General features: G+C 39.1%; 1 pseudogene; it reads left to right on the plus strand.

Moving 5' to 3' along the window:
- Positions 1 to 12,379: 12,379 nt before the first annotated feature.
- On the plus strand, positions 12,380 to 12,997 carry LOC138605026 (uncharacterized; annotated as a pseudogene).
- Positions 12,998 to 14,893: the final 1,896 nt, after the last annotated feature.

Consider the following 14,893-nt stretch of genomic DNA (forward strand, 5'->3'; position numbering starts at 1 on the left):
TTGGGTGGGGGTCGGGGTGTTGATTGTCTTTTTTGCAGTCATTGTCATTTTTAAGGACTTAACACCATATTATTTCATTATTTTCTATATGTTTTATCACACCATCATTGAAAATATGAAATACAGAACAACTGTGCTTTGCCTGCATTTTCACCTATAAAAAATGTATTAAAAAATAAAAATAAATTTAACAGCATAAGGAAACAGATTTTTTTTTAAATGTCTTCACTGGGCTCATGTCAAATCTTTAGAAACATTGATAATTAATGAAATATCAACACCTGCAGCCATGTCAAAGTGCTGATGTTCTTCAAGTTTAATATTTATCATGTTCATCATTTTAGTTTAACAGGCTAATTTGTATTAATCACAAAATCTAAGGCTGATGGGAAAGTAATTATTTTTGCAGGTATTTGGTGTTAAGGTGTCATTGTACAGGCACATCAACAATATGGCCTGTTGACAATGCCGTAGAGGAAGTGAAAGGATGAGGGGAGTGATCAGAATTAATTCTTAGGCTGACATAAAGGTGCTGAATTACACACATTCCATGACTACATGAGTGGGTCACCAAAGTTATAAAGACTCACTATGTGAGAAGCAAGGCCATTCATCGTCTGGAGACCACAAAAGTTCTTGAAATAATTATATTGTTAAAAATTATAACATTCCATCCAATAGTTGTGGAGCTATACACAGTAAGTCTTGAAAAAAAGTGGTGGACCACCCATCCACATTGCCACCCAGGGAGCTGTGCTACTGGCGCAAAAACCCAATGACATGCATGAAATTTGCAATAGCTCACTAATTCAAGTTTATTTTTTTTTATGTAACCTTGTTTTCAAGAGTTGCTTGCTAAAAGCCATTCACATTTCATTAAAACTGTTACGCCACACTACATTTAAATTACATTTTGCTTTGGGATGAAATTGTTATGTGGCTGAGTATGTTTGTCAGTAATAACACTGACCAAAGCAAAAGCCCCAATGCTTGTAATTACTTTTACAAGCTTTCTAATACATTCCTTCATGTTTAGTTCATGAATCTTTTTTTAAGAGCATAGAAAGTACTAGAAAGTTTACATCTATGTTTGATTGTGTGTGTGTGGTGAAGAAGGATATTTAATAAGATATAATTACATGTTATTTGACTAAGCATACAACTTTTGCTAGGACAATTTGTCATCATGATGTCTACATAGCTGTGCCAGATTCACCCACCAGCTCAGGCAGTCCTCATGTTGGATCAGGCATGAGCAATCTGTTCATTTACTGACGCTTGTCCTTGCATTCAAATTCACCTTGGAAACTGACATTAAATCTGTGAAATCTGGCATTTTCTTTATGGTTACACAAAGGTCCACAGGGCATTTCTAATGAGAGCCCAGTTGGTACCAATTACATGGTAAGATTGAAATTATTCTTTCCATATAAATTTGAGATGCTAATACTTCAGTTAAGAAAAACAGCTGAGCCGACTTAAGAACAAATCATGAGCTTATAAATCCTCACAAATAGAATTGTATTGGTTCAACATTGAAACCCTTTGAAAAAGTTGAATGAAAAGATGATCTCCCATAATCAAAAGAGGGTGACTGAGTTGATTATCAATAGAACAGACCGCACAGACTGAAGACAGATCACTTAACAGCCCAGTGACTCAGTAGCATCCCACACTGAAATGAATAGAAACACTAAATAGGCAGCAGTATAATACAAGTCTTTATCTGCTCCACCTACCTGAAATCCATGAGTGATGTTTTGGCCCATCAAGGTTTTTTTAAATCCTGGACAGCGAGTACAAATATTTATACTGGTATGTTCTACATTCTAAGCAGCCGTCTGAACCTGTTCATTTTACTGCTGATGAAAATCAACTGGCAAACCCTGGAAACCTGCTTGAGAGTGATATTCATCACAGCGAAGGTTTTGTTCATTGTTATTTCATTGTGTTTATCACAGCTTGTATAATAGCACAGTCACAAAGAAGAGTTCCTTTGAAAACTTAATTTCAGGACTTTGACCCTGGAAACCATATTATTATTACATTATCTATATAAAATAAAGGTTCTTATTTCCTCAGGGAGGCTACAGAAGCTTGGTTAATGTAAGGTTAATTTAAAAAAAATGTAGTTTAAATGTAAGTACAGTGAAACGGGAATATATGTATTACAAAGGTAAATATTGATGGTAAACCAAATTAACTATAGGACATTATTTGCGCAGATACAGACTATAAGACCATTTTGTGGACACTTTTAATCACATCATTTTCTAATATTGTTGATAAAAAACAAAGTAAGACAGAATTATGTTTCACATTTGCAGCTGCAAATTAACAGCAATACAATTTCCGACATCCGGCTGAAAGAAACATATTCAGACACTTAGAGCGCATTCACACCTAATGTATGTATTTGTTTGGTCCGAATCACAGACCAAATTGTTACAAAGTATCATGCCTCGAGTTTGGTTTGTGTTCACACGGCAGTTTTTACCAGCGGACCAACAGTTTAGATGCGCAGGGAAACTGCTCTCTGATTGGTCAGAATTTCCACATGGTAAAACTCTCTGAAGTAAACAAAGAGAGAGAGCACACTCATCAATCACACTCAACATGATCGCAGATTTTAATGTTTTAAAGTCGGAGTGGATTTACTTCTTTTTTTTTTAAAGATTATTTTTTTGGCCTTTGGCTTTTATTTATAGGACAGCTGAAGATAGACAGGAAATGTTGGGAGATTGGAGAGTGGGGGATGACATGCACCAAATGATTGGCAGACCAGGAGTCGAGCCTGCGATCAGTGCGACGAGGACTGTAGCCTCTGTACAAGGAGCGCCTGCTCTACCGACTGAGCTAAACAGTGCCCCGAGTTTTTTTAACTTTTAACCAGCACCGTTCCAAAGATCGCTCAGTTCCATCTCCTTTAGTTTTTCACTGAACAGTTTGAATACCTCCATGTTCTTGTGTGTTTCCACAAGCATTAGCGAAATTGTTTAGTCAGCCCATATTTCTATTTCCTTATTGCTCCCCCACGTCTGTCCTCTGCTCATCTCGCTGCTTGTCTCTGCAAATGTCAGCACTCATTAACATAGGACAATGCACAGTTTCCTGTATTTGGTCCTAATTTAAGTCAGTTTACGTTCTCACCAGAATCAAACTGGACCGTGGTTAATTTGGAAACGGATCGAGACCCGTCTTTTCTAGCAGACCATGGTCCGGTTGTTTGGTCCGCACCAGAGTTTGATTCCGGCGTTCAAACCACCTAAACTAACCACACCGAGGGGACAAACGCTCCAGGGTTCGGTTCACTCACAGAAATATTTAGGCCTAATATTTAAGATTTATGTATTTTAATTGCATATAAAATTTCCATCTATTTGGATTACTTTGTTTTAACATAAACAAACTAATAAACTTAATGTGATGCATATTTGTCAGTCAAACATAAATGAAACAAGTAGGAATGAGATTTATGTAATAGTACGAATAAACCCAATGTGTTTCAAATACATAAGAACCAGGTTTATGTATTCAATATTAATAAAGCATATTTGTTTGAAATTCATAATAACCAGGATTTATGTATTATTATTAATAAATCCAATGTGTTTAAAATGCTTAATAGTAGAGCCCGGCCGATATTCGCATTTTGCAGATATATCGTTATCGGCGTAGAAGTCCTCCGATATATATAGATTTAATTTTTAGCAGTGCTGCGGGAAAACGCCAGTGCACCTCCTGACAAGCAGAGGGCGCAGTTTTAATTTTGACAGTATGAAAGACAGACTCTCATATATTTTGACAAAATATGTCTGAAATCAAGAAATGTAACAGCCTCCTCAATAATGGTTAAACTATAAACCAGCACAAAAATGACAATTACCAACATATGCAGAACATATGTTCTAAACAGTCACATTAAAAACACTAACAAAATATTTTTTTTGCATTTTGGAATATAAATAGCAAACTTAACAACTTAAACTACTCAGTCAGCACTAGGCGGCAGGCATGATGGGAAATGAGGACGTCCCTATCGCTGCCAGAGTGCGCGGACTGTTCTCATTCACAGAACGGCAAATGAAGACGTTTTGTTAAGTCCCTTTCACGTCTCATAAAGATGTTAAAGTTAAGATGTTACGGTGCTACAGACAGAGAGCAGAGCAGAGAGACAGCCATGTCACCGCCATGTTACGTTTTGATTGAGTTCCGACCTGCGGACTGTTGGCTGAGCTCCAGACCTCGGACCAATCGACCTCTTTGATCCAATAAATGCAAATGCTGGCGGAGAAAACTCTTCTTCTGCTGCTTTCTGGCAGAGTAGGCACAGTTGGGTGCGTTGCTGCCCCCACTGGTGTAGTAACTCATTGTGGAGAAAACTCCTGCGTCATTATTATTATGTAAACCATACATACATTTTAACTAATTGAATCTTGCTTGTTTCACAGCTAGATATATTTAAACCATGTTCATACGTTTTAACTGATTACATTTAATTGTTTTCACAATTAACAGTTTTACGCTGATTCTAAGTAATTTGAATAAATAATGATGATAATAAAATATGCCATGATTCATTTTTTTGAGTGTTCAATCGGACTAAACAAGGCTGGTGTGAACCTGCCCTTGGTCCATCAATCAAACTCCAAATTTAAACAATAAGCTTTGTTGTGGGTGTTTCAGAGGACTGTGTATTCGGCTATTTGAACAAATGTTTTTGCATTAATCTAATCTAATCTAATTACACATCCCTTCTTCTTAGTATCATTAATTAGTTCAATCTTATTGCATAGACTCATACTGCTGGAATCAGAAGAACTCAAAGTTTCAAGTGTGTTTGGGATAAGAACAACTATAACATTAGATACTGATTCAGATTGAAGTCATATTAGCATTAGCATTTTTACTTTGTTTCAGAATTAACCTCTGTTATTATTATACATACCTCAACATCAATCGTTACATAGCAACACAACTGCTAACGCACATTGACATATCATGTTGCAGTCTCGCCAAAATAAAAACAACCCAAGGCTAAAAACATGAAGTTCAAGTGTCACACCTGAAGCCTGTGGCTAACTTCCTGCTGTTTTCTTTACCCAAAACATTGTAAAGGAAAACTTATCCATCAGATATTTGGAGTGAGAACATCTATGAAAAGTTTCCTTTTGTTCAGTACTAAAACATGGGATGTCCCACTGTACACAACCTAGTTCTCAAATCTCTGGAGCACTGACATTTCCTGGCCTGACATAGCCAGACCAATTAGCAAATGCCAGTTAGCCTGCAACCTCTCAATATTAATGAGGCATTATCAATGGGTGCAGGACGAAATGCCTCTGGTCGCCATTGGATAGACAGACGACCAATAAATGATAACATCATAAAGCTGTTGGTTGCTATGCTAGGTAGCTAGCCCCACCATCAGATTCCAGTTTAACATAATACCCTCATTTTGGGAAGACGTCATTTAGTTGGTGACCATCTGGATCTCATGTGAGCTGTCCTTTAGTTTATCTATAACTGATGTAATGGCAAATTCAGAACTATCCACATTAGCAGCTTGTAAATAAGATGATTTGTACCTGGGGCAGCTGTGGCTCAGTGGTAGAGTGGTAGAGTTGGTTGTCTTTCAATCAGAAGGCCGGAGGTTCTGCTCCCTCAGTCTACATGTCAAAGTGTACTTGGACAAGACGCTGAACCCCAAATTGCTCCCGGTGGCATAGCCAATGGGCATGAATGTGATGACTGATTGACAGCTGGGCACTTTACGTAGCAGCCTCTGCCATCAGTTTATGAATGTGAGTGTGAAAGGGTGAATGTGACATGTAGTGTAAAAGCAGCTTTGAGTGGTTGCAAAGACTAGAAAAGCGCTATATAAGTACAGTCCATTACCAAGAATTATAATTTCAAAATAAAACTTTTTTTAATCACATTTAAAGTTTTCCAGAACATGTACATGTTTTGGGTTGACGGTAGCTCAGTCTGGGACTTTGCTTGGGAACTGGAGGGTGGCCGGACCACGCGTGAAAATTGGGACTGGTAGCTGGAGAGGTGTCATGTCATTTTGTGTCGTGTCATTTTGTGTCGAGGTGTCCCTGAGCAAGGCACCGTATCCCCCAAGTGCTTGCTGGGGCATGTCCATGTGCAGCCTCCTCACTCTGAGATCTCTCCATTAATGCATGTCCATTGAGTCCTGTTTGTGCACGAGTGTATTTGTGTTATATGGCCAATGTGTGTATAGCATGTTTCTAATAACATAGCATTGACTTTCCCCTTGGGGATTAACAGAGTATATATTCTTTCTTCTTTGTCTTCTTCTCCTATATTACTACCCATATGAAGCCATCCTTGCTTATTATATGCTGGAAAAATACATATATTTGTATTAATAATATTCTATTATATGCAAGAAAAAATTAGGAATAAAAATGTTGATGCTAATGATATCAATAAATGTGCTCTTGTTTGGATTGTTTCCATAAGTGCAACTGTTTTTTGGTTTGCAGACAACAGTAGAATTGTTGTATTAAAAAAAAAAATGTTGCATTCGTTAATTTTTATCAAGATATCCAAGAGGTGTTTATTGTACTCTATAGGACCCTGAGGAATTGAATTTGATTGCATTATATTGTTGAGGTGTTGCTGTTATTATATCCAGCCCCATTTTGTGTGACTAAATACGCAGCTTGCAAATGTCTTTGTTAAAATGTATTCATGCGGTTGCGTAAATGCAAAAGCTGTTTTGGGCTGTCAACCTACACCTTTCCCTCTCCCTGTCATCTCTTCAGGCATGCAGGAGCTGGAGCGTGAAGGCGAGCTCCGCTTCCCTCCTCATTGAGGATGCCAGTCGTCTCCTCCGGTGTCCTGCAGGCACAGCAGCAGCAGCCGACAGACGCCAAAGAGAGGGGACAGAGGAAGACATTGAACTTATAACAACAACAGCAGTAACAAATTCGGGAAGTGGGGAACACATTGGCCCTTCGGAATCATTCCATCACTTACTTTAACAATGTTAAGGAGTGGTGCTGCGTGTTTCTGCCTGCATGAGAGAGAAAGATAGAGAGACAAAAAAAGCCTGAGACAAAGACAAAATGGGAAGCCAGTATGAGGGAGTTTAGAGTTGGTGCCAGTACCCACAGAGGGACAAGGATTCCAGTATTTCTGCCCTCTTTTTTATCATACTAGTTTCCCCCTCAGAGAGCTGGAATGACTAATAGAATTAGGCATGAATCTCAGGCAGATCTATTTGGTGTGATGAACCAGAAAAGGGAATCACAGCCGCAGTATGCCCTTTGAAAAGGAATCCAAAAGGAATGATGAAGTGACAAAAAAAATATCACCCTGCTGCATGTAGGGTACTTAGCATGTGGAGGAGGAAGGGCTGGCTCCATTTAACATGGTAATACCGACTTTTAACACACAGTTAAACATATTTTTAAGCCCTTTAATTTACATTAGATATTTCTATGAAAAATTCATCAAAACACATGGTATTGTCTCGGCCGTGCAGAGGGAAGACTGCAAAGCAGAAGTCAATATATTTTTTGCAGGATGCATATTAGGACAGAGATAACCTATTCTCTAAGTTGAGTCAGGATATGGTCTGACCTGGTCTTGACTTCAACATCCCCCCCAGGTGTTCAGCTGAATTGATAGATGTGGCAAAGGCACTGCAATATGCCACAAAAAGCTGAATTGATTTTAGCCTATGGAAAGCATATGTGCAGGAGAAGTAGAGAGTCGAACATGATTATGCACCCTCCTCCTCTTCATACATTTCCCGTCCTTGTGCTTTTTTCTATCTGAGATAATGCCACTTTCCTGTCCACCAACAACAGCAAAAGGCTAATCAGATGCATGCATTATTTCCAGAGAGTATGTTTTACTCTACTCCTTCTAGCCGACATTATCTCAAGTACGCACAAGCCCAGACGAAGATAATAACAAGCAGGGATTACATTTATTTCCCTACTGCCAGATATCCAAGAGATATTTCCCAATAGTTCTTCTCTACATCCTGCTTCTCCTCTCTCAGCTCTTGGAGGGATCAGCGTAACACGCCAAACAATGTTTCTGCAGCGTCTTTGTTTTCTCACTTCATGCTCTAAAGTCTGATTCCAAGAACTAAGAGCTAAGCACTGTGGAGGAGCTGGGGAGTGTACCTGGCGCAGGACTTTAATCACTACAAAACAGATTCAGCTGAATCCATTTGTTTGAATTTGATTCAATCAGCCTAGCAAAGTCACACTGGACAAGCAGAGAGTTTTGCCAACCCTTCTTTGTTTTGGCAACTGAAAAAGGCGAGGAAATGCAAGCTAAAGACTAGGTTACACCAGGAAGAATTAAATCATGGTTTAACTCTCAAAACTGTTATGGAAATTGTAAACCTGCCTGAAGCCAGAAAGCCGTTTCATGCTCATTATGCAATGCACGTATGGGCCCAGCAAAGTATGCAAGGGCCTTGCTGTCCCATGTGTCAACGCATTTGTCAATGTTTACAACTTCAGAAAAAATTCTATATGTTTTTCAAAGCTCATTCTGTTCTATACTGTACTTATTTTTAGACCAACTGATTAAGCAGCTTTAAAGGAGAGAGGAGTGTATTTTGTGTGACTAGCAGGGGCAAGTGGTTTACGTCGCTTGTGGGTCAGATAATGGGGCTTCTTAGCAGAAGTTTGCTTAGAGTCCCACGCATGTCAGTATCAGCTGTGATTAAATCTAAAACAAATTCAATGAAGTATGTTAAAATTAAAGTACTTATCTGAACGTAGAATTTATCCCTTTCAGGCAGTTAAGCGGAATTGGTGAACAGGACATAGTTAAGAGTTTCAAGGTAGATTTCTCAAAGTAAAAGAGCTCATTGATTTTACTAAAGAGTTACCATTATTTTACAGAGGAATTATTTATTTAACATTCTACTTTTCGACCACTACTTTCTGTCGGATAATCCTGCAATATCAGGCTACTGGGGGATCAAGGAATGTGCTACACGCTCCAATACATACCTCACTATAAAGGGTTAGTTCGGATTTTTTGAAGTTGGGTTGTAGGCAAGGTCATTATAGTTAACGGAAACTAGAAATAACTAAAACAAAATTTTAAAAACATTTTCCTTAACTCAAATTTTTAAAAAAGACGCTTCACAAAAAAAACCCTTAACTAACTGAAACTCTATTGTGAGGTACCGTTACCTTAACAATTGCTGCAGCGCTAGCTTCACAGCAGTGCTTCACATAGCGTGACAACAGCGAGGAGAGGGGCTGCTAGAAGTGTATCACTCTATTACTGTAAAGCATGCCAGTCTGCTTTTAATATTCCTACGCGAGGTGTGCATATTTCACTGCAGATCAGTTCCTTTATATCAAACATAGCTTCCATGTTTCTACTTTCAGTATGACTGTGTTGGCCTTTATTTTGAAAGTACCAGCTGTTGGATGCCTGTGATAACGAACGGCTGCTTTACGTCATAACAGACATTGCGGTATGAATGTGCATGTGTGATGTGTTCAGTGTAGACGTACTGCTATGTGAAAAACCTTTTGTAGATTACGATTTGAGTTTATGACCTGCCTGTTTTCTCTTGTTGTTGTTGCACTACAGAAGGATTTATATTCACTGTTTGTAATTTTAAGTGTTATTTAGAAGTGGCTAAAGTATGTACAGCGGTGCTTAGCTTAGCTCCCATGTACTCGGGCCGGCTTCTCCTAACAGGGGCCGTGCTGACTGTTATCTGCTTTACGTAGTACATTTTTGATACCTCATAAGTACCTCATACAATCCCACTTAAAAAAATCCAAACTTTCCCTTTAAGTTGTTGATGTAAAAGTGCTCTGAAGTTTATAAAATGTTTAATGTATTGATCTTATATTTAATGAGTTTTTGTATGAAATGTTTGATCATATTTTCCCAATGAACAGTAACATATGCCAAATTTATTAATTATGAATTAAAGCGATAATCTCATATTAGTTAACTGGAATTCATAACTAAAGTGTCCAACACAATACGAATTCAGAATAATCTATGAATGTATGCTTTTGATGCACAGCCCTATGAGTTCCCTCATACAACCGCCTGCTGTTTGTGTTTATTTTAAAAAGACAGTTAACATATTCTGTTCTTAAGATATATGCAATATTTATAGCCATACATCAGATGTATGGAAGCAATCCAATGAAGAGCACCAAACAGTCTTGAATGTTTTCCCTCATTTGGCAGATGAGATTCAATTATACTTATACTACAGCCGTATGCTGTAGGGCTGTGGATGTTAAGTTGCATTAAAGAAAAAAGTTAATTTCATCAACATATTTTGTGATTCTATTAAAAAAAAAAAAAAAAATCCAAATATGTGCTACTTTAAAATATTTAATTGTAAAAAGTATTAAACAAGGTACTTGTGATTTGCAAGTTTATGCTGCAGGTCAGTAGAGTCCCTGTTTAAAAAAGCAAGCTGGATTACCAACCAGGAAGCCAAGTAACTGTATGTACCACTCTGGACAGGGCTTGTGTTAGTGATTTTACCCACTTAAAATTAGTCCCACCATGCATAGACATACGAACATTAAATTGTTGAGAAAAATGTGATGCCAAATGTAATGACTAATGGCAATGTGAAAGCGGTAAAAGTATGGAGTGATATGCATTATTTTAGCTGGGATTTTTTGTGGCAACAATAATTTTTAAATAAATTGTACTGCACAGGTTTGTTGTTACTCCGGCCGGCTTATCCTTACAGGGACTGTACTGACCGCCATCTACTTTTAAACACCTACTATTAACAACCTCTTACAACAACAACAACAAAAACTCAACTATTCCTTTAATCTTTCTGAATAGTGTACATGAACAATCTTTCTTCTCCTATGAAAATGCTTTAAATGAAGCTGGAGTTCAACATGGGGTTCCGACTCAAGTGCTTATACAGTATATTGGAGTTTTGATTTGTGATCTCTTAAACATAAGTGATTTCCCAAAAATGGCTGTAACTAGCTCTTATAAATGTCTTATAATTAAGAATATAGCTACTCATGGAAGTTATCCCCTATTAAAGTCATCAAATTATCAGACCTGTTCTTTAAACACAGTTATTTATTGTTTTTGAAGGTTACATTTCAAAATATTTCAACCTTCTGTTTACACAGTTCTATTGGAGATTATATCCAGGGTTAGTTTGCTCACAGCCTTTGCAGGTGAATCCTGAGTTGACCTTCATCCCCTCAGTGACTGTAGTGTTGGCCAGGGCACAAATCCCTGTGTATGTACCTTTTTGTGTTTGCCTTTCTATGAATGTATGTTTAGCTATTTTTTTCTTTCATTGTTTTTCTGAGTTTTGCTCCCAGAATTGCTCCCTGGCTGATTAATATTAATATTGACACTGGTGATAAAAGGATTGTTTTTCCAAGTAATTTCCATCTGCCCTTCAGCAGGCGAGACAGCGAGCAGCCAACACACTGGCTAATCCCCCCATCTCTCTGCTCAGTCCTGCTTGTTCAGGTGATGGCATTATTTAGGCCAGCTGACATGGCTTACACATTCCGCTTCCAAATAGTACATAATAACCAGGTCATTCCAAGGTGAGCGGGTTGGTTGTGGGTGGTGTGATGGGGCTCTGAGGGGAGGATGCTACTAACCCCTGTGGCCTCATGCTGTCACAGTTTGTTATTGAGCAGCAGGGGTGTGTTCGTGTTTGCAGTCAATTCACCTGTGTAGTCAATTCATGACATTCACTTACACAGCCACTGATCAAGAATGACTTTCTCGCACAATGTCGGCTGCCTCGATCAAACAATCAATAATCAATCACAAAATTATGAACCAAAGAAAGGCACAGTATTTCTACCAACACCAGCAACATTAGATCCTTGCTGTAACAGAGGGGACAATAAATTGGAAGAAACCTTGGGTAAGCTAAGGTCATCTCTCATCTGTCAAGTTGATTGAGTGGCCTTATTGTGACTGTTAAATAAGGACAGTTCCTCAATGGCTATAGTTCAGCTCTAGTTCAGCTCAATTCATATTCTTCTATTTCATGTTCTGCGGTCAATGTGAGATCAGAATATTCTGTTTATAGTGAATTATGTTGAAACTCATGTCAACTGATTGGGCATAAAAAAACATTATTGTGCCTAGTTTATTTTGTGTGCAACATCATGATATTATTTATCGCTAAGATATAAAACATTACTATCAGAGTGAGTTTCTCTCACTCCCAACTGATTAATGTAAGGATGATTAAAAGGTAATCTACTATGGCAGAACAAACAAAGAAAAGATCGATGACTACAGATACAACTTCAAAAATAAGTGAAAACGCCACCTTCAGCTCAACCTATCCAAGACTGAGCTCTTTGTCATCCCAGCCAGTCCCTCTATGCAACCACAGATCAATATCCAGCTTGGACCAACTGAACTCATACCCACTAAGTCTGCCCATAACCTGGGCATCATAACTGAAGACCAGCTAACCCTGAAGGTTCAGGTGGTCTCAATTGCTCGTTCATGTCGATATGCCCTGTACAACATCAGGAAGATCAGACCCTACCTGTCAGAGCACGCAACACAGCTGATGGTACAAGCTCTCTTGATATCACACATTGACTACTGCAACTCCCTTCTGGCAGGCCTTCCTGCATGCACATTCAAACCTCTGCAGATGATCCAGAACGCAGCGCGACTGGTCTTCAATCAACCCAAAATGGCACATGTCTCTCCACTGCTCGTATCCCTCCACTGGCTCCCAGTTGCTGCCCACATCAAATTCAAAACCCTGTTGCTCGCTTACAGAACAGCAACAAAAACGGCTCCTGCCTACCTGAACACCCTCATCCAGGTCTACACTCCCTCCCGCCAACTACGCTCTGCCAATGAAAGGCACCTGGTAGTCCCATCATAACAGGGCCCTAAGTCACTAGCTAGACTCTTCTCCTCAGTAGTCCCCAGGTGGTGGAATGAGTTACCAAACTCCATTCGGTCCGCAGAGTCCCTTTGACCTTTAAGAAGAAGCTAAAGACCCAGCTCTTTCATGAACACATCTGCACTTCATGATATTGATGCTATTGGTGATGATGACCTATCGCACTTGTTGGCACTTTACTGATTTTATTCCATCCTGTCTCGATCGTTGCTTGTGTTGTATTAACTCTCAGATGTACGTCACTTTGGACAAAAGCATCTGCTCGAAATTGTAAACATTGTAAAATCCAAAGAAAAAGAAACAAATTCCACACTCAGATGAAGGCAAAAAGTTTTAAAAGGAAAGCGACCGCCAGCGAGGAAAATCAAGAGTTACAACTGTGACAAAGGGAGCCAGCCGTTAAATTGGGAAGTGTCCTCCCACAATTACCGTATATCGCCATTAGGGGGCGCCCAAGAGAACGAAACTGATATCTTCAAGATTGTCAAAAACTACTGCATGGATTGACACAAAATTTAGTACAGGTATTCTTCGTCAAAGTTTTTACTTGGTCTTAGAAATATAACAGTGACTTAATAGATTGGCACAAAATTTAGTACAAACAGACATTACACAGAGGATTTATGCAAATAACTTCCCCACAAACTCTGTGGTGCTAATATCAGGTCAAAATTTGTATTTGACCAATAATTGTTTTATAACGAAAGAGCCAATGAAAGTACGTTAAACCAATATTAACTGGTAAATGGACTGTACTTGTACTGTGCGTTTCTATGCGATGGCGATGAGGAGATGGCGCTGGTAATGGCGACAGGCAGCAGCAGCAGAGTGTCCAAACAGCAGCAGAGTGTGTGAGCTGTGATCTGATAGTAGTAGTGTGACCTGTTTTTTTTTTTACTGTTTTATTGTCATTTTGAATTATTTCCTTGGCTGATCTGGAAGTGAAAGAGGACATTATGGCTCACCTTAATCTGGCTGGCTTCTTTCTACTTTTGATGTTTTTATTTCACTTATCCCTTGGACTTTTTGAACACCGGGGGCCCCCCCAGTATAGCCGAGAGTTTCACCTTCTTCTATGTTACTCCGATGTAGGCACACTGGACCCCTCAGCTTATCCCCGTGAGATCATCCGTCAGGATCCGTGTGATGACAACTGAGGCTGGGCATCTAGACTGACGGGCGTGGGGAAAAGGGGGACACGTGGCGGCCTGTGCCAGCGGCTTAAAAGACAGGGCCATCGTCGGATACCGCTTCTAACCATCATCCTTTCTAATGTTTAGTCATTATGCAACAGAGCTGATGATCTTTGGGCAAACGTCAAGTTTCTGTTGGAGTATAATTCCGCCTGCCTTCTTGCTTTGACCAAAACGTGGCTCATAGATCATGACCTAAATTCAGACCTGGAAATTGACGGCTTTGGGGAACCCTTTCGTCTTGACAGAGACCCCACGGTGACCGGTAAGTCACTCGGTGAGGGGTTGTGTCTTTATGTCAACAAAAACTGGTGTAACAAAGTTGTCGTCAGGGAAACATGTTGTATCACGGCTCATGGCCCTGTTTTAGCTGATTTTATTAAGTGGTGTGAATCGTCCTTTTTAAAAATGAATTTGTCAAAAACTAAGGAGATTGCAGTGGATTTCAGGAAAAAACCCACTGCCATCACTCCAGCTGCCAACAGTTGTCAAAATGTACAGTCTGTGAGGCAATATAAATGCCTTGGTACTATCCTGGACGATAAACTGACCTTTGAACCTCAGGTTGACGCTGTTTGCAGAAAAGTTCACCAAAGAACTGCTCAATTTTAATGTTAACAGGGTTTTTATGAAAATGTTTTATTCTTGTTATTTTTAATCTGTTCTTACATTTTCTTTTATCTGATTTTACAAATCTTAACTTAAACTTAACTTAAAAAATAAAAAACAGGATGCTGGGCATGGTCAAGGGCTGCTGCAAAATTGCAGGCGCCACGTT

This window comes from Semicossyphus pulcher, unplaced genomic scaffold (genome assembly GCF_022749685.1).
Source record: "Semicossyphus pulcher isolate SPU_LCO1_2020_fin unplaced genomic scaffold, fSemPul1.0.p SCAF_28, whole genome shotgun sequence".
Taxonomy (NCBI): domain Eukaryota; kingdom Metazoa; phylum Chordata; class Actinopteri; order Labriformes; family Labridae; genus Semicossyphus; species Semicossyphus pulcher.